This window comes from Ambystoma mexicanum, chromosome 8 (assembly GCF_040938575.1).
Source record: "Ambystoma mexicanum isolate Mex_15411 chromosome 8, UKY_AmexF1_1, whole genome shotgun sequence".
Classification (NCBI taxonomy): domain Eukaryota; kingdom Metazoa; phylum Chordata; class Amphibia; order Caudata; family Ambystomatidae; genus Ambystoma; species Ambystoma mexicanum.
The window spans coordinates 730744269-730757251 of record NC_090929.1 but is presented as its reverse complement, the minus strand read 5'-3'; the positions used below and the strand labels follow the sequence as shown (position 1 = coordinate 730757251).

The following is a 12983-nucleotide window of genomic DNA, read 5'->3' as shown; positions in this document are numbered from 1 at the left end:
AGAAATGGCTCACTTCCTGAACTTGGAGCACAAAAAAGCCTACAGCACCTGGTATTCCCAGGCGGTCTCCCATCCAGGTACTAACTAGGCCCGACACTGCTTAGCTTCCGAGATCAGACGCATTCAGTGTGGTGTGGCCGTAGGCTCTGGTCCTAGTGAGTTTTGTACTTTTAAGCATCTAGTCGGCTAGACCTTGCAGTTTTGAAAGGCAATTGAGAAATGGCTCACTTCCTGAACTTGGAGCACAAAAAAGCCTACAGCACCTGGTATTCCCAGGTGGTCTCCCATCCAGGTACTAACTAGGCCCGACACTGCTTAGCTTCCGAGATCAGACGAGATCGGGCGCATTCAGTGTGGTGTGGCCGTAGGCTCTGGGCCTAGTGAGTTTTGTACTTTTAAGCATCTAGTCGGCTAGACCTTGCAGTTTTGAAAGGCAATTGAGAAATGGCTCACTTCCTGAACTTGGAGCACAAAAAAGCCTACAGCACCTGGTATTCCCAGGCGGTCTCCCATCCAGGTACTAACTAGGCCCGACACTGCTTAGCTTCCGAGATCAGACGAGATCGGGCGCATTCAGTGTGGTGTGGCCGTAGGCTCTAGAAATGCTAAGAATATTACTCTTATGCATTTGCATTTAGTAAGCTAAGCCATGCAGCCACTTGCAACATGATACCACGCTCATCGCTCGATCAGCGCTCGATCAGGCGAGATATATAAGACTGGTGGGCCCATTCAGGACTCCTATGTCTGGTAGGATAACTTTAATCCATCCATCCTGTTTCTGTTGCAGGGAGGTGGAGAGAACAATCAACACAATAACGGCTTTCTTTCATGCCTCTTGAAGGACTCAATATTCTCTGTACTGCATTACATGTGAAAGTCGATTTATTACCCATGAACACACTACCTGTATGCTAATTATATGTAAATAGGTAGCTCCAGCCCTCATAATGTTGTCCAACATTTCCGCTATAAAACGGGATAAAATTATTTTGGAAACATACCAAATTTGAAAAGTAATTGAGAAGTTGTGCAATTACTAATCATGGAGCACAAAATAGCCTACAGCACCTGGTATTCCCAGGCGGTCTCCCATCCAGGTACTAACTAGGCCCGACACTGCTTAGCTTCCGAGATCAAACGAGATCGGGCGCATTCAGTGTGGTGTGGCCGTAGGCTCAGGGCCTAGTGAGTTTTGTACTTTTAAGCATCTAGTCGGCTAGACCTTGCAGTTTTGAAAGGCAATTGAGAAATGGCTCACTTCCTGAACTTGGAGCACAAAAAAGCCTACAGCACCTGGTATTCCCAGGCGGTCTCCCATCCAGGTACTAACTAGGCCCGACACTGCTTTGCTTCCGAGATCAGACGAGATCGGGCGCATTCAGTGTGGTGTGGCCGTAGGCTCTGGTCCTAGTGAGTTTTGTACTTTTAAGCATCTAGTCGGCTAGACCTTGCAGTTTTGAAAGGCAATTGAGAAATGGCTCACTTCCTGAACTTGGAGCACAAAAAAGCCTACAGCACCTGGTATTCCCAGGCGGTCTCCCATCCAGGTACTAACTAGGCCCGACACTGCTTAGCTTCCGAGATCAGACGAGATCGGGCGCATTCAGTGTGGTGTGGCCGTAGGCTCTGGACCTAGTGAGTTTTGTACTTTTAAGCATCTAGTCGGCTAGACCTTGCAGTTTTGAAAGGCAATTGAGAAATGGCTCACTTCCTGAACTTGGAGCACAAAAAAGCCTACAGCACCTGGTATTCCCAGGCGGTCTCCCATCCAGGTACTAACTAGGCCCGACACTGCTTAGCTTCCGAGATCAGACGAGATCGGGCGCATTCAGTGTGGTGTGGCCGTAGGCTCGAGTAATGCTAAGAATATTACTCTTATGCATTTGCATTTAGTAAGCTAAGCCATGCAGCCACTTGCAACATGATACCACGCTCATCGCTCGATCAGCGCTCGATCAGGCGAGATATATAAGACTGGTGGGCCCATTCAGGACTCCTATGTCTGGTAGGATAACTTTAATCCATCCATCCTGTTTCTGTTGCAGGGAGGTGGAGAGAACAATCAACACAATAACGGCTTTCTTTCATGCCTCTTGAAGGACTCAATATTCTCTGTACTGCATTACATGTGAAAGTCGATTTATTACCCATGAACACACTACCTGTATGCTAATTATATGTAAATAGGTAGCTCCAGCCCTCATAATGTTGTCCAACATTTCCGCTATAAAACGGGATAAAATTATTTTGGAAACATACCAAATTTGAAAAGTAATTGAGAAGTTGTGCAATTACTAATCATGGAGCACAAAATAGCCTACAGCACCTGGTATTCCCAGGCGGTCTCCCATCCAGGTACTAACTAGGCCCGACACTGCTTAGCTTCCGAGATCAGACGAGATCGGGCGCATTCAGTGTGGTGTGGCCGTAGGCTCTGGGCCTAGTGAGTTTTGTACTTTTAAGCATCTAGTCGGCTAGACCTTGCAGTTTTGAAAGGCAATTGAGAAATGGCTCACTTCCTGAACTTGGAGCACAAAAAAGCCTACAGCACCTGGTATTCCCAGGCGGTCTCCCATCCAGGTACTAACTAGGCCCGACACTGCTTAGCTTCCGAGATCAGACGAGATCGGGCGCATTCAGTGTGGTGTGGCCGTAGGCTCTGGTCCTAGTGAGTTTTGTACTTTTAAGCATCTAGTCGGCTAGACCTTGCAGTTTTGAAAGGCAATTGAGAAAATGCTCACTTCCTGAACTTGGAGCACAAAAAAGCCTACAGCACCTGGTATTCCCAGGCGGTCTCCCATCCAGGTACTAACCAGGCCCGACACTGCTTAGCTTCCGAGATCAGACGAGATCGGGCGCATTCAGTGTGGTGTGGCCGTAGGCTCTGGGCCTAGTGAGTTTTGTACTTTTAAGCATCTAGTCGGCTAGACCTTGCAGTTTTGAAAGGCAATTGAGAAATGGCTCACTTCCTGAACTTGGAGCACAAAAAAGCCTACAGCACCTGGTATTCCCAGGCGGTCTCCCATCCAGGTACTAACTAGGCCCGACACTGCTTAGCTTCCGAGATCAGGCGCATTCAGTGTGGTGTGGCCGTAGGCTCTAGAAATGCTAAGAATATTACTCTTATGCATTTGCATTTAGTAAGCTAAGCCATGCAGCCACTTGCAACATGATACCACGCTCATCGCTCGATCAGCGCTCGATCAGGCGAGATATATAAGACTGGTGGGCCCATTCAGGACTCCTATGTCTGGTAGGATAACTTTAATCCATCCATCCTGTTTCTGTTGCAGGGAGGTGGAGAGAACAATCAACACAATAACGGCTTTCTTTCATGCCTCTTGAAGGACTCAATATTCTCTGTACTGCATTACATGTGAAAGTCGATTTATTACCCATGAACACACTACCTGTATGCTAATTATATGTAAATAGGTAGCTCCAGCCCTCATAATGTTGTCCAACATTTCCGCTATAAAACGGGATAAAATTATTTTGGAAACATACCAAATTTGAAAAGTAATTGAGAAGTTGTGCAATTACTAATCATGGAGCACAAAATAGCCTACAGCACCTGGTATTCCCAGGCGGTCTCCCATCCAGGTACTAACTAGGCCCGACACTGCTTAGCTTCCAAGATCAAACGAGATCGGGCGCATTCAGTGTGGTGTGGCCGTAGGCTCAGGGCCTAGTGAGTTTTGTACTTTTAAGCATCTAGTCGGCTAGACCTTGCAGTTTTGAAAGGCAATTGAGAAATGGCTCACTTCCTGAACTTGGAGCACAAAAAAGCCTACAGCACCTGGTATTCCCAGGCGGTCTCCCATCCAGGTACTAACTAGGCCCGACACTGCTTTGCTTCCGAGATCAGACGAGATCGGGCGCATTCAGTGTGGTGTGGCCGTAGGCTCTGGGCCTAGTGAGTTTTGTACTTTTAAGCATCTAGTCGGCTAGACCTTGCAGTTTTGAAAGGCAATTGAGAAATGGCTCACTTCCTGAACTTGGAGCACAAAAAAGCCTACAGCACCTGGTATTCCCAGGCGGTCTCCCATCCAGGTACTAACTAGGCCCGACACTGCTTAGCTTCTGAGATCAGACGAGATCGGGCGCATTCAGTGTGGTGTGGCCGCAGGCTCTGGGCCTAGTGAGTTTTGTACTTTTAAGCATCTAGTCGGCTAGACCTTGCAGTTTTGAAAGGCAATTGAGAAATGGCTCACTTCCTGAACTTGGAGCACAAAAAAGCCTACAGCACCTGGTATTCCCAGGCGGTCTCCCATCCAGGTACTAACTAGGCCCGACACTGCTTAGCTTCGGAGATCAGACGAGATCGGGCGCATTCAGTGTGGTGTGGCCGTAGGCTCGAGTAATGCTAAGAATATTACTCTTATGCATTTGCATTTAGTAAGCTAAGCCATGCAGCCACTTGCAACATGATACCACGCTCATCGCTCGATCAGCGCTCGATCAGGCGAGATATATAAGACTGGTGGGCCCATTCAGGACTCCTATGTCTGGTAGGATAACTTTAATCCATCCATCCTGTTTCTGTTGCAGGGAGGTGGAGAGAACAATCAACACAATAACGGCTTTCTTTCATGCCTCTTGAAGGACTCAATATTCTCTGTACTGCATTACATGTGAAAGTCGATTTATTACCCATGAACACACTACCTGTATGCTAATTATATGTAAATAGGTAGCTCCAGCCCTCATAATGTTGTCCAACATTTCCGCTATAAAACGGGATAAAATTATTTTGGAAACATACCAAATTTGAAAAGTAATTGAGAAGTTGCGCAATTACTAATCATGGAGCACAAAATAGCCTACAGCACCTGGTATTCCCAGGCGGTCTCCCATCCAGGTACTAACTAGGCCCGACACTGCTTAGCTTCCGAGATCAGACGAGATCGGGCGCATTCAGTGTGGTGTGGCCGTAGGCTCTGGGCCTAGTGAGTTTTGTACTTTTAAGCATCTAGTCGGCTAGACCTTGCAGTTTTGAAAGGCAATTGAGAAATGGCTCACTTCCTGAACTTGGAGCACAAAAAAGCCTACAGCACCTGGTATTCCCAGGCGGTCTCCCATCCAGGTACTAACTAGGCCCGACACTGCTTAGCTTCCGAGATCAGACGAGATCGGGCGCATTCAGTGTGGTGTGGCCGTAGGCTCTGGTCCTAGTGAGTTTTGTACTTTTAAGCATCTAGTCGGCTAGACCTTGCAGTTTTGAAAGGCAATTGAGAAAATGCTCACTTCCTGAACTTGGAGCACAAAAAAGCCTACAGCACCTGGTATTCCCAGGCGGTCTCCCATCCAGGTACTAACCAGGCCCGACACTGCTTAGCTTCCGAGATCAGACGAGATCGGGCGCATTCAGTGTGGTGTGGCCGTAGGCTCTGGGCCTAGTGAGTTTTGTACTTTTAAGCATCTAGTCGGCTAGACCTTGCAGTTTTGAAAGGCAATTGAGAAATGGCTCACTTCCTGAACTTGGAGCACAAAAAAGCCTACAGCACCTGGTATTCCCAGGCGGTCTCCCATCCAGGTACTAACTAGGCCCGACACTGCTTAGCTTCCAAGATCAGGCACATTCAGTGTGGTGTGGCCGTAGGCTCTAGAAATGCTAAGAATATTACTCTTATGCATTTGCATTTAGTAAGCTAAGCCATGCAGCCACTTGCAACATGATACCACGCTCATCGCTCGATCAGCGCTCGATCAGGCGAGATATATAAGACTGGTGGGCCCATTCAGGACTCCTATGTCTGGTAGGATAACTTTAATCCATCCATCCTGTTTCTGTTGCAGGGAGGTGGAGAGAACAATCAACACAATAACGGCTTTCTTTCATGCCTCTTGAAGGACTCAATATTCTCTGTACTGCATTACATGTGAAAGTCGATTTATTACCCATGAACACACTACCTGTATGCTAATTATATGTAAATAGGTAGCTCCAGCCCTCATAATGTTGTCCAACATTTCCGCTATAAAACGGGATAAAATTATTTTGGAAACATACCAAATTTGAAAAGTAATTGAGAAGTTGTGCAATTACTAATCATGGAGCACAAAATAGCCTACAGCACCTGGTATTCCCAGGCGGTCTCCCATCCAGGTACTAACTAGGCCCGACACTGCTTAGCTTCCGAGATCAGACGAGATCGGGCGCATTCAGTGTGGTGTGGCCGTAGGCTCTGGGCCTAGTGAGTTTTGTACTTTTAAGCATCTAGTCGGCTAGACCTTGCAGTTTTGAAAGGCAATTGAGAAATGGCTCACTTCCTGAACTTGGAGCACAAAAAAGCCTACAGCACCTGGTATTCCCAGGCGGTCTCCCATCCAGGTACTAACTAGGCCCGACACTGCTTAGCTTCCGAGATCAGACGCATTCAGTGTGGTGTGGCCGTAGGCTCTGGTCCTAGTGAGTTTTGTACTTTTAAGCATCTAGTCGGCTAGACCTTGCAGTTTTGAAAGGCAATTGAGAAATGGCTCACTTCCTGAACTTGGAGCACAAAAAAGCCTACAGCACCTGGTATTCCCAGGTGGTCTCCCATCCAGGTACTAACTAGGCCCGACACTGCTTAGCTTCCGAGATCAGACGAGATCGGGCGCATTCAGTGTGGTGTGGCCGTAGGCTCTGGGCCTAGTGAGTTTTGTACTTTTAAGCATCTAGTCGGCTAGACCTTGCAGTTTTGAAAGGCAATTGAGAAATGGCTCACTTCCTGAACTTGGAGCACAAAAAAGCCTACAGCACCTGGTATTCCCAGGCAGTCTCCCATCCAGGTACTAACTAGGCCCGACACTGCTTAGCTTCCGAGATCAGACGAGATCGGGCGCATTCAGTGTGGTGTGGCCGTAGGCTCTAGGAATGCTAAGAATATTACTCTTATGCATTTGCATTTAGTAAGCTAAGCCATGCAGCCACTTGCAACATGATACCACGCTCATCGCTCGATCAGCGCTCGATCAGGCGAGATATATAAGACTGGTGGGCCCATTCAGGACTCCTATGTCTGGTAGGATAACTTTAATCCATCCATCCTGTTTCTGTTGCAGGGAGGTGGAGAGAACAATCAACACAATAACGGCTTTCTTTCATGCCTCTTGAAGGACTCAATATTCTCTGTACTGCATTACATGTGAAAGTCGATTTATTACCCATGAACACACTACCTGTATGCTAATTATATGTAAATAGGTAGCTCCAGCCCTCATAATGTTGTCCAACATTTCCGCTATAAAACGGGATAAAATTATTTTGGAAACATACCAAATTTGAAAAGTAATTGAGAAGTTGTGCAATTACTAATCATGGAGCACAAAATAGCCTACAGCACCTGGTATTCCCAGGCGGTCTCCCATCCAGGTACTAACTAGGCCCGACACTGCTTAGCTTCCGAGATCAGACGAGATCGGGCGCATTCAGTGTGGTGTGGCCGTAGGCTCTGGGCCTAGTGAGTTTTGTACTTTTAAGCATCTAGTCGGCTAGACCTTGCAGTTTTGAAAGGCAATTGAGAAATGGCTCACTTCCTGAACTTGGAGCACAAAAAAGCCTACAGCACCTGGTATTCCCAGGCGGTCTCCCATCCAGGTACTAACTAGGCCCGACACTGCTTAGCTTCCGAGATCAGACGAGATCGGGCGCATTCAGTGTGGTGTGGCCGTAGGCTCTGGTCCTAGTGAGTTTTGTACTTTTAAGCATCTAGTCGGCTAGACCTTGCAGTTTTGAAAGGCAATTGAGAAATGGCTCACTTCCTGAACTTGGAGCACAAAAAAAGCCTACAGCACCTGGTATTCCCAGGTGGTCTCCCATCCAGGTACTAACTAGGCCCGACACTGCTTAGCTTCCGAGATCAGACGAGATCGGGCGCATTCAGTGTGGTGTGGCCGTAGGCTCTGGGCCTAGTGAGTTTTGTACTTTTAAGCATCTAGTCGGCTAGACCTTGCAGTTTTGAAAGGCAATTGAGAAATGGCTCACTTCCTGAACTTGGAGCACAAAAAAGCCTACAGCACCTGGTATTCCCAGGCGGTCTCCCATCCAGGTACTAACTAGGCCCGACACTGCTTAGCTTCCGAGATCAGACGAGATCGGGCGCATTCAGTGTGGTGTGGCCGTAGGCTCTAGAAATGCTAAGAATATTACTCTTATGCATTTGCATTTAGTAAGCTAAGCCATGCAGCCACTTGCAACATGATACCACGCTCATCGCTCGATCAGCGCTCGATCAGGCGAGATATATAAGACTGGTGGGCCCATTCAGGACTCCTATGTCTGGTAGGATAACTTTAATCCATCCATCCTGTTTCTGTTGCAGGGAGGTGGAGAGAACAATCAACACAATAACGGCTTTCTTTCATGCCTCTTGAAGGACTCAATATTCTCTGTACTGCATTACATGTGAAAGTCGATTTATTACCCATGAACACACTACCTGTATGCTAATTATATGTAAATAGGTAGCTCCAGCCCTCATAATGTTGTCCAACATTTCCGCTATAAAACGGGATAAAATTATTTTGGAAACATACCAAATTTGAAAAGTAATTGAGAAGTTGTGCAATTACTAATCATGGAGCACAAAATAGCCTACAGCACCTGGTATTCCCAGGCGGTCTCCCATCCAGGTACTAACTAGGCCCGACACTGCTTAGCTTCCGAGATCAAACGAGATCGGGCGCATTCAGTGTGGTGTGGCCGTAGGCTCAGGGCCTAGTGAGTTTTGTACTTTTAAGCATCTAGTCGGCTAGACCTTGCAGTTTTGAAAGGCAATTGAGAAATGGCTCACTTCCTGAACTTGGAGCACAAAAAAGCCTACAGCACCTGGTATTCCCAGGCGGTCTCCCATCCAGGTACTAACTAGGCCCGACACTGCTTTGCTTCCGAGATCAGACGAGATCGGGCGCATTCAGTGTGGTGTGGCCGTAGGCTCTGGTCCTAGTGAGTTTTGTACTTTTAAGCATCTAGTCGGCTAGACCTTGCAGTTTTGAAAGGCAATTGAGAAATGGCTCACTTCCTGAACTTGGAGCACAAAAAAGCCTACAGCACCTGGTATTCCCAGGCGGTCTCCCATCCAGGTACTAACTAGGCCCGACACTGCTTAGCTTCCGAGATCAGACGAGATCGGGCGCATTCAGTGTGGTGTGGCCGTAGGCTCTGGATCTAGTGAGTTTTGTACTTTTAAGCATCTAGTCGGCTAGACCTTGCAGTTTTGAAAGGCAATTGAGAAATGGCTCACTTCCTGAACTTGGAGCACAAAAAAGCCTACAGCACCTGGTATTCCCAGGCGGTCTCCCATCCAGGTACTAACTAGGCCCGACACTGCTTAGCTTCCGAGATCAGACGAGATCGGGCGCATTCAGTGTGGTGTGGCCGTAGGCTCGAGTAATGCTAAGAATATTACTCTTATGCATTTGCATTTAGTAAGCTAAGCCATGCAGCCACTTGCAACATGATACCACGCTCATCGCTCGATCAGCGCTCGATCAGGCGAGATATATAAGACTGGTGGGCCCATTCAGGACTCCTATGTCTGGTAGGATAACTTTAATCCATCCATCCTGTTTCTGTTGCAGGGAGGTGGAGAGAACAATCAACACAATAACGGCTTTCTTTCATGCCTCTTGAAGGACTCAATATTCTCTGTACTGCATTACATGTGAAAGTCGATTTATTACCCATGAACACACTACCTGTATGCTAATTATATGTAAATAGGTAGCTCCAGCCCTCATAATGTTGTCCAACATTTCCGCTATAAAACGGGATAAAATTATTTTGGAAACATACCAAATTTGAAAAGTAATTGAGAAGTTGTGCAATTACTAATCATGGAGCACAAAATAGCCTACAGCACCTGGTATTCCCAGGCGGTCTCCCATCCAGGTACTAACTAGGCCCGACACTGCTTAGCTTCCGAGATCAGACGAGATCGGGCGCATTCAGTGTGGTGTGGCCGTAGGCTCTGGGCCTAGTGAGTTTTGTACTTTTAAGCATCTAGTCGGCTAGACCTTGCAGTTTTGAAAGGCAATTGAGAAATGGCTCACTTCCTGAACTTGGAGCACAAAAAAGCCTACAGCACCTGGTATTCCCAGGCGGTCTCCCATCCAGGTACTAACTAGGCCCGACACTGCTTAGCTTCCGAGATCAGACGAGATCGGGCGCATTCAGTGTGGTGTGGCCGTAGGCTCTGGTCCTAGTGAGTTTTGTACTTTTAAGCATCTAGTCGGCTAGACCTTGCAGTTTTGAAAGGCAATTGAGAAAATGCTCACTTCCTGAACTTGGAGCACAAAAAAGCCTACAGCACCTGGTATTCCCAGGCGGTCTCCCATCCAGGTACTAACTAGGCCCGACACTGCTTAGCTTCCGAGATCAGACGAGATCGGGCGCATTCAGTGTGGTGTGGCCGTAGGCTCTGGGCCTAGTGAGTTTTGTACTTTTAAGCATCTAGTCGGCTAGACCTTGCAGTTTTGAAAGGCAATTGAGAAATGGCTCACTTCCTGAACTTGGAGCACAAAAAAGCCTACAGCACCTGGTATTCCCAGGCGGTCTCCCATCCAGGTACTAACTAGGCCCGACACTGCTTAGCTTCCGAGATCAGACGAGATCGGGCGCATTCAGTGTGGTGTGGCCGTAGGCTCTAGAAATGCTAAGAATATTACTCTTATGCATTTGCATTTAGTAAGCTAAGCCATGCAGCCACTTGCAACATGATACCACGCTCATCGCTCGATCAGCGCTCGATCAGGCGAGATATATAAGACTGGTGGGCCCATTCAGGACTCCTATGTCTGGTAGGATAACTTTAATCCATCCATCCTGTTTCTGTTGCAGGGAGGTGGAGAGAACAATCAACACAATAACGGCTTTCTTTCATGCCTCTTGAAGGACTCAATATTCTCTGTACTGCATTACATGTGAAAGTCGATTTATTACCCATGAACACACTACCTGTATGCTAATTATATGTAAATAGGTAGCTCCAGCCCTCATAATGTTGTCCAACATTTCCGCTATAAAACGGGATAAAATTATTTTGGAAACATACCAAATTTGAAAAGTAATTGAGAAGTTGTGCAATTACTAATCATGGAGCACAAAATAGCCTACAGCACCTGGTATTCCCAGGCGGTCTCCCATCCAGGTACTAACTAGGCCCGACACTGCTTAGCTTCCGAGATCAGACGAGATCGGGCGCATTCAGTGTGGTGTGGCCGTAGGCTCTGGGCCTAGTGAGTTTTGTACTTTTAAGCATCTAGTCGGCTAGACCTTGCAGTTTTGAAAGGCAATTGAGAAATGGCTCACTTCCTGAACTTGGAGCACAAAAAAGCCTACAGCACCTGGTATTCCCAGGCGGTCTCCCATCCAGGTACTAACTAGGCCCGACACTGCTTAGCTTCCGAGATCAGACGCATTCAGTGTGGTGTGGCCGTAGGCTCTGGTCCTAGTGAGTTTTGTACTTTTAAGCATCTAGTCGGCTAGACCTTGCAGTTTTGAAAGGCAATTGAGAAATGGCTCACTTCCTGAACTTGGAGCACAAAAAAGCCTACAGCACCTGGTATTCCCAGGTGGTCTCCCATCCAGGTACTAACTAGGCCCGACACTGCTTAGCTTCCGAGATCAGACGAGATCGGGCGCATTCAGTGTGGTGTGGCCGTAGGCTCTGGGCCTAGTGAGTTTTGTACTTTTAAGCATCTAGTCGGCTAGACCTTGCAGTTTTGAAAGGCAATTGAGAAATGGCTCACTTCCTGAACTTGGAGCACAAAAAAGCCTACAGCACCTGGTATTCCCAGGCGGTCTCCCATCCAGGTACTAACTAGGCCCGACACTGCTTAGCTTCCGAGATCAGACGAGATCGGGCGCATTCAGTGTGGTGTGGCCGTAGGCTCTAGAAATGCTAAGAATATTACTCTTATGCATTTGCATTTAGTAAGCTAAGCCATGCAGCCACTTGCAACATGATACCACGCTCATCGCTCGATCAGCGCTCGATCAGGCGAGATATATAAGACTGGTGGGCCCATTCAGGACTCCTATGTCTGGTAGGATAACTTTAATCCATCCATCCTGTTTCTGTTGCAGGGAGGTGGAGAGAACAATCAACACAATAACGGCTTTCTTTCATGCCTCTTGAAGGACTCAATATTCTCTGTACTGCATTACATGTGAAAGTCGATTTATTACCCATGAACACACTACCTGTATGCTAATTATATGTAAATAGGTAGCTCCAGCCCTCATAATGTTGTCCAACATTTCCGCTATAAAACGGGATAAAATTATTTTGGAAACATACCAAATTTGAAAAGTAATTGAGAAGTTGTGCAATTACTAATCATGGAGCACAAAATAGCCTACAGCACCTGGTATTCCCAGGCGGTCTCCCATCCAGGTACTAACTAGGCCCGACACTGCTTAGCTTCCGAGATCAAACGAGATCGGGCGCATTCAGTGTGGTGTGGCCGTAGGCTCAGGGCCTAGTGAGTTTTGTACTTTTAAGCATCTAGTCGGCTAGACCTTGCAGTTTTGAAAGGCAATTGAGAAATGGCTCACTTCCTGAACTTGGAGCACAAAAAAGCCTACAGCACCTGGTATTCCCAGGCGGTCTCCCATCCAGGTACTAACTAGGCCCGACACTGCTTTGCTTCCGAGATCAGACGAGATCGGGCGCATTCAGTGTGGTGTGGCCGTAGGCTCTGGTCCTAGTGAGTTTTGTACTTTTAAGCATCTAGTCGGCTAGACCTTGCAGTTTTGAAAGGCAATTGAGAAATGGCTCACTTCCTGAACTTGGAGCACAAAAAAGCCTACAGCACCTGGTATTCCCAGGCGGTCTCCCATCCAGGTACTAACTAGGCCCGACACTGCTTAGCTTCCGAGATCAGACGAGATCGGGCGCATTCAGTGTGGTGTGGCCGTAGGCTCTGGACCTAGTGAGTTTTGTACTTTTAAGCATCTAGTCGGCTAGACCTTGCAGTTTTGAAAGGCAATTGAG

General features: G+C 47.3%; 37 non-coding genes and 5 pseudogenes across 37 annotated transcripts; all 42 read right to left on the bottom strand.

Annotated features, from left to right (window-relative positions):
• Positions 1 to 36: 36 nt before the first annotated feature.
• Positions 37 to 145, bottom strand: LOC138474497 (5S ribosomal RNA; annotated as a pseudogene).
• Positions 146 to 251: 106 nt separating this feature from the next.
• On the bottom strand, positions 252 to 370 carry LOC138476404 (5S ribosomal RNA). The gene has a single exon (XR_011270458.1). It is a non-coding gene; the product is annotated as a 5S ribosomal RNA (ribosomal RNA).
• A 106-nt stretch (positions 371 to 476) lies between these two features.
• Positions 477 to 595, bottom strand: LOC138474011 (5S ribosomal RNA). Its single transcript, XR_011268984.1, has one exon. It is a non-coding gene; the product is annotated as a 5S ribosomal RNA (ribosomal RNA).
• Positions 596 to 1059: 464 nt separating this feature from the next.
• Positions 1060 to 1178, bottom strand: LOC138477747 (5S ribosomal RNA). The gene has a single exon (XR_011271677.1). It is a non-coding gene; the product is annotated as a 5S ribosomal RNA (ribosomal RNA).
• Positions 1179 to 1284: 106 nt separating this feature from the next.
• LOC138477979 (5S ribosomal RNA) lies at positions 1285 to 1403 on the bottom strand. Its single transcript, XR_011271888.1, has one exon. It is a non-coding gene; the product is annotated as a 5S ribosomal RNA (ribosomal RNA).
• Positions 1404 to 1509: 106 nt separating this feature from the next.
• On the bottom strand, positions 1510 to 1628 carry LOC138473999 (5S ribosomal RNA). The gene has a single exon (XR_011268983.1). It is a non-coding gene; the product is annotated as a 5S ribosomal RNA (ribosomal RNA).
• Positions 1629 to 1734: 106 nt separating this feature from the next.
• On the bottom strand, positions 1735 to 1853 carry LOC138473987 (5S ribosomal RNA). Its single transcript, XR_011268982.1, has one exon. It is a non-coding gene; the product is annotated as a 5S ribosomal RNA (ribosomal RNA).
• A 464-nt stretch (positions 1854 to 2317) lies between these two features.
• Positions 2318 to 2436, bottom strand: LOC138473975 (5S ribosomal RNA). The gene has a single exon (XR_011268981.1). It is a non-coding gene; the product is annotated as a 5S ribosomal RNA (ribosomal RNA).
• Positions 2437 to 2542: 106 nt separating this feature from the next.
• Positions 2543 to 2661, bottom strand: LOC138473963 (5S ribosomal RNA). Its single transcript, XR_011268980.1, has one exon. It is a non-coding gene; the product is annotated as a 5S ribosomal RNA (ribosomal RNA).
• A 106-nt stretch (positions 2662 to 2767) lies between these two features.
• Positions 2768 to 2886, bottom strand: LOC138475111 (5S ribosomal RNA). The gene has a single exon (XR_011269285.1). It is a non-coding gene; the product is annotated as a 5S ribosomal RNA (ribosomal RNA).
• A 106-nt stretch (positions 2887 to 2992) lies between these two features.
• Positions 2993 to 3101, bottom strand: LOC138474284 (5S ribosomal RNA; annotated as a pseudogene).
• Positions 3102 to 3565: 464 nt separating this feature from the next.
• Positions 3566 to 3684, bottom strand: LOC138479060 (5S ribosomal RNA). Its single transcript, XR_011272869.1, has one exon. It is a non-coding gene; the product is annotated as a 5S ribosomal RNA (ribosomal RNA).
• Positions 3685 to 3790: 106 nt separating this feature from the next.
• LOC138477978 (5S ribosomal RNA) lies at positions 3791 to 3909 on the bottom strand. The gene has a single exon (XR_011271887.1). It is a non-coding gene; the product is annotated as a 5S ribosomal RNA (ribosomal RNA).
• A 106-nt stretch (positions 3910 to 4015) lies between these two features.
• Positions 4016 to 4134, bottom strand: LOC138479756 (5S ribosomal RNA). Its single transcript, XR_011273501.1, has one exon. It is a non-coding gene; the product is annotated as a 5S ribosomal RNA (ribosomal RNA).
• Positions 4135 to 4240: 106 nt separating this feature from the next.
• On the bottom strand, positions 4241 to 4359 carry LOC138479405 (5S ribosomal RNA). Its single transcript, XR_011273183.1, has one exon. It is a non-coding gene; the product is annotated as a 5S ribosomal RNA (ribosomal RNA).
• A 464-nt stretch (positions 4360 to 4823) lies between these two features.
• Positions 4824 to 4942, bottom strand: LOC138473950 (5S ribosomal RNA). The gene has a single exon (XR_011268979.1). It is a non-coding gene; the product is annotated as a 5S ribosomal RNA (ribosomal RNA).
• A 106-nt stretch (positions 4943 to 5048) lies between these two features.
• On the bottom strand, positions 5049 to 5167 carry LOC138473938 (5S ribosomal RNA). The gene has a single exon (XR_011268978.1). It is a non-coding gene; the product is annotated as a 5S ribosomal RNA (ribosomal RNA).
• A 106-nt stretch (positions 5168 to 5273) lies between these two features.
• LOC138474446 (5S ribosomal RNA) lies at positions 5274 to 5392 on the bottom strand. The gene has a single exon (XR_011269024.1). It is a non-coding gene; the product is annotated as a 5S ribosomal RNA (ribosomal RNA).
• Positions 5393 to 5498: 106 nt separating this feature from the next.
• On the bottom strand, positions 5499 to 5607 carry LOC138474684 (5S ribosomal RNA; annotated as a pseudogene).
• A 464-nt stretch (positions 5608 to 6071) lies between these two features.
• On the bottom strand, positions 6072 to 6190 carry LOC138473926 (5S ribosomal RNA). The gene has a single exon (XR_011268977.1). It is a non-coding gene; the product is annotated as a 5S ribosomal RNA (ribosomal RNA).
• A 106-nt stretch (positions 6191 to 6296) lies between these two features.
• On the bottom strand, positions 6297 to 6405 carry LOC138474496 (5S ribosomal RNA; annotated as a pseudogene).
• Positions 6406 to 6511: 106 nt separating this feature from the next.
• LOC138476392 (5S ribosomal RNA) lies at positions 6512 to 6630 on the bottom strand. The gene has a single exon (XR_011270447.1). It is a non-coding gene; the product is annotated as a 5S ribosomal RNA (ribosomal RNA).
• Positions 6631 to 6736: 106 nt separating this feature from the next.
• On the bottom strand, positions 6737 to 6855 carry LOC138478283 (5S ribosomal RNA). Its single transcript, XR_011272165.1, has one exon. It is a non-coding gene; the product is annotated as a 5S ribosomal RNA (ribosomal RNA).
• Positions 6856 to 7319: 464 nt separating this feature from the next.
• On the bottom strand, positions 7320 to 7438 carry LOC138473914 (5S ribosomal RNA). The gene has a single exon (XR_011268976.1). It is a non-coding gene; the product is annotated as a 5S ribosomal RNA (ribosomal RNA).
• Positions 7439 to 7544: 106 nt separating this feature from the next.
• LOC138473902 (5S ribosomal RNA) lies at positions 7545 to 7663 on the bottom strand. Its single transcript, XR_011268975.1, has one exon. It is a non-coding gene; the product is annotated as a 5S ribosomal RNA (ribosomal RNA).
• Positions 7664 to 7770: 107 nt separating this feature from the next.
• LOC138476380 (5S ribosomal RNA) lies at positions 7771 to 7889 on the bottom strand. The gene has a single exon (XR_011270436.1). It is a non-coding gene; the product is annotated as a 5S ribosomal RNA (ribosomal RNA).
• Positions 7890 to 7995: 106 nt separating this feature from the next.
• Positions 7996 to 8114, bottom strand: LOC138473889 (5S ribosomal RNA). Its single transcript, XR_011268973.1, has one exon. It is a non-coding gene; the product is annotated as a 5S ribosomal RNA (ribosomal RNA).
• Positions 8115 to 8578: 464 nt separating this feature from the next.
• On the bottom strand, positions 8579 to 8697 carry LOC138477745 (5S ribosomal RNA). Its single transcript, XR_011271676.1, has one exon. It is a non-coding gene; the product is annotated as a 5S ribosomal RNA (ribosomal RNA).
• Positions 8698 to 8803: 106 nt separating this feature from the next.
• Positions 8804 to 8922, bottom strand: LOC138477976 (5S ribosomal RNA). Its single transcript, XR_011271886.1, has one exon. It is a non-coding gene; the product is annotated as a 5S ribosomal RNA (ribosomal RNA).
• A 106-nt stretch (positions 8923 to 9028) lies between these two features.
• On the bottom strand, positions 9029 to 9147 carry LOC138473877 (5S ribosomal RNA). Its single transcript, XR_011268972.1, has one exon. It is a non-coding gene; the product is annotated as a 5S ribosomal RNA (ribosomal RNA).
• Positions 9148 to 9253: 106 nt separating this feature from the next.
• Positions 9254 to 9372, bottom strand: LOC138473865 (5S ribosomal RNA). The gene has a single exon (XR_011268971.1). It is a non-coding gene; the product is annotated as a 5S ribosomal RNA (ribosomal RNA).
• Positions 9373 to 9836: 464 nt separating this feature from the next.
• On the bottom strand, positions 9837 to 9955 carry LOC138473853 (5S ribosomal RNA). The gene has a single exon (XR_011268962.1). It is a non-coding gene; the product is annotated as a 5S ribosomal RNA (ribosomal RNA).
• A 106-nt stretch (positions 9956 to 10061) lies between these two features.
• Positions 10062 to 10180, bottom strand: LOC138473840 (5S ribosomal RNA). Its single transcript, XR_011268951.1, has one exon. It is a non-coding gene; the product is annotated as a 5S ribosomal RNA (ribosomal RNA).
• Positions 10181 to 10286: 106 nt separating this feature from the next.
• On the bottom strand, positions 10287 to 10405 carry LOC138480431 (5S ribosomal RNA). The gene has a single exon (XR_011274107.1). It is a non-coding gene; the product is annotated as a 5S ribosomal RNA (ribosomal RNA).
• A 106-nt stretch (positions 10406 to 10511) lies between these two features.
• Positions 10512 to 10630, bottom strand: LOC138480419 (5S ribosomal RNA). Its single transcript, XR_011274096.1, has one exon. It is a non-coding gene; the product is annotated as a 5S ribosomal RNA (ribosomal RNA).
• A 464-nt stretch (positions 10631 to 11094) lies between these two features.
• LOC138480407 (5S ribosomal RNA) lies at positions 11095 to 11213 on the bottom strand. Its single transcript, XR_011274085.1, has one exon. It is a non-coding gene; the product is annotated as a 5S ribosomal RNA (ribosomal RNA).
• Positions 11214 to 11319: 106 nt separating this feature from the next.
• LOC138474495 (5S ribosomal RNA) lies at positions 11320 to 11428 on the bottom strand (annotated as a pseudogene).
• Positions 11429 to 11534: 106 nt separating this feature from the next.
• Positions 11535 to 11653, bottom strand: LOC138476367 (5S ribosomal RNA). Its single transcript, XR_011270425.1, has one exon. It is a non-coding gene; the product is annotated as a 5S ribosomal RNA (ribosomal RNA).
• A 106-nt stretch (positions 11654 to 11759) lies between these two features.
• LOC138480395 (5S ribosomal RNA) lies at positions 11760 to 11878 on the bottom strand. Its single transcript, XR_011274074.1, has one exon. It is a non-coding gene; the product is annotated as a 5S ribosomal RNA (ribosomal RNA).
• Positions 11879 to 12342: 464 nt separating this feature from the next.
• LOC138477744 (5S ribosomal RNA) lies at positions 12343 to 12461 on the bottom strand. The gene has a single exon (XR_011271675.1). It is a non-coding gene; the product is annotated as a 5S ribosomal RNA (ribosomal RNA).
• A 106-nt stretch (positions 12462 to 12567) lies between these two features.
• On the bottom strand, positions 12568 to 12686 carry LOC138477975 (5S ribosomal RNA). The gene has a single exon (XR_011271885.1). It is a non-coding gene; the product is annotated as a 5S ribosomal RNA (ribosomal RNA).
• Positions 12687 to 12792: 106 nt separating this feature from the next.
• LOC138480383 (5S ribosomal RNA) lies at positions 12793 to 12911 on the bottom strand. Its single transcript, XR_011274063.1, has one exon. It is a non-coding gene; the product is annotated as a 5S ribosomal RNA (ribosomal RNA).
• Between the last annotated feature and the right edge of the window lie 72 nt (positions 12912 to 12983).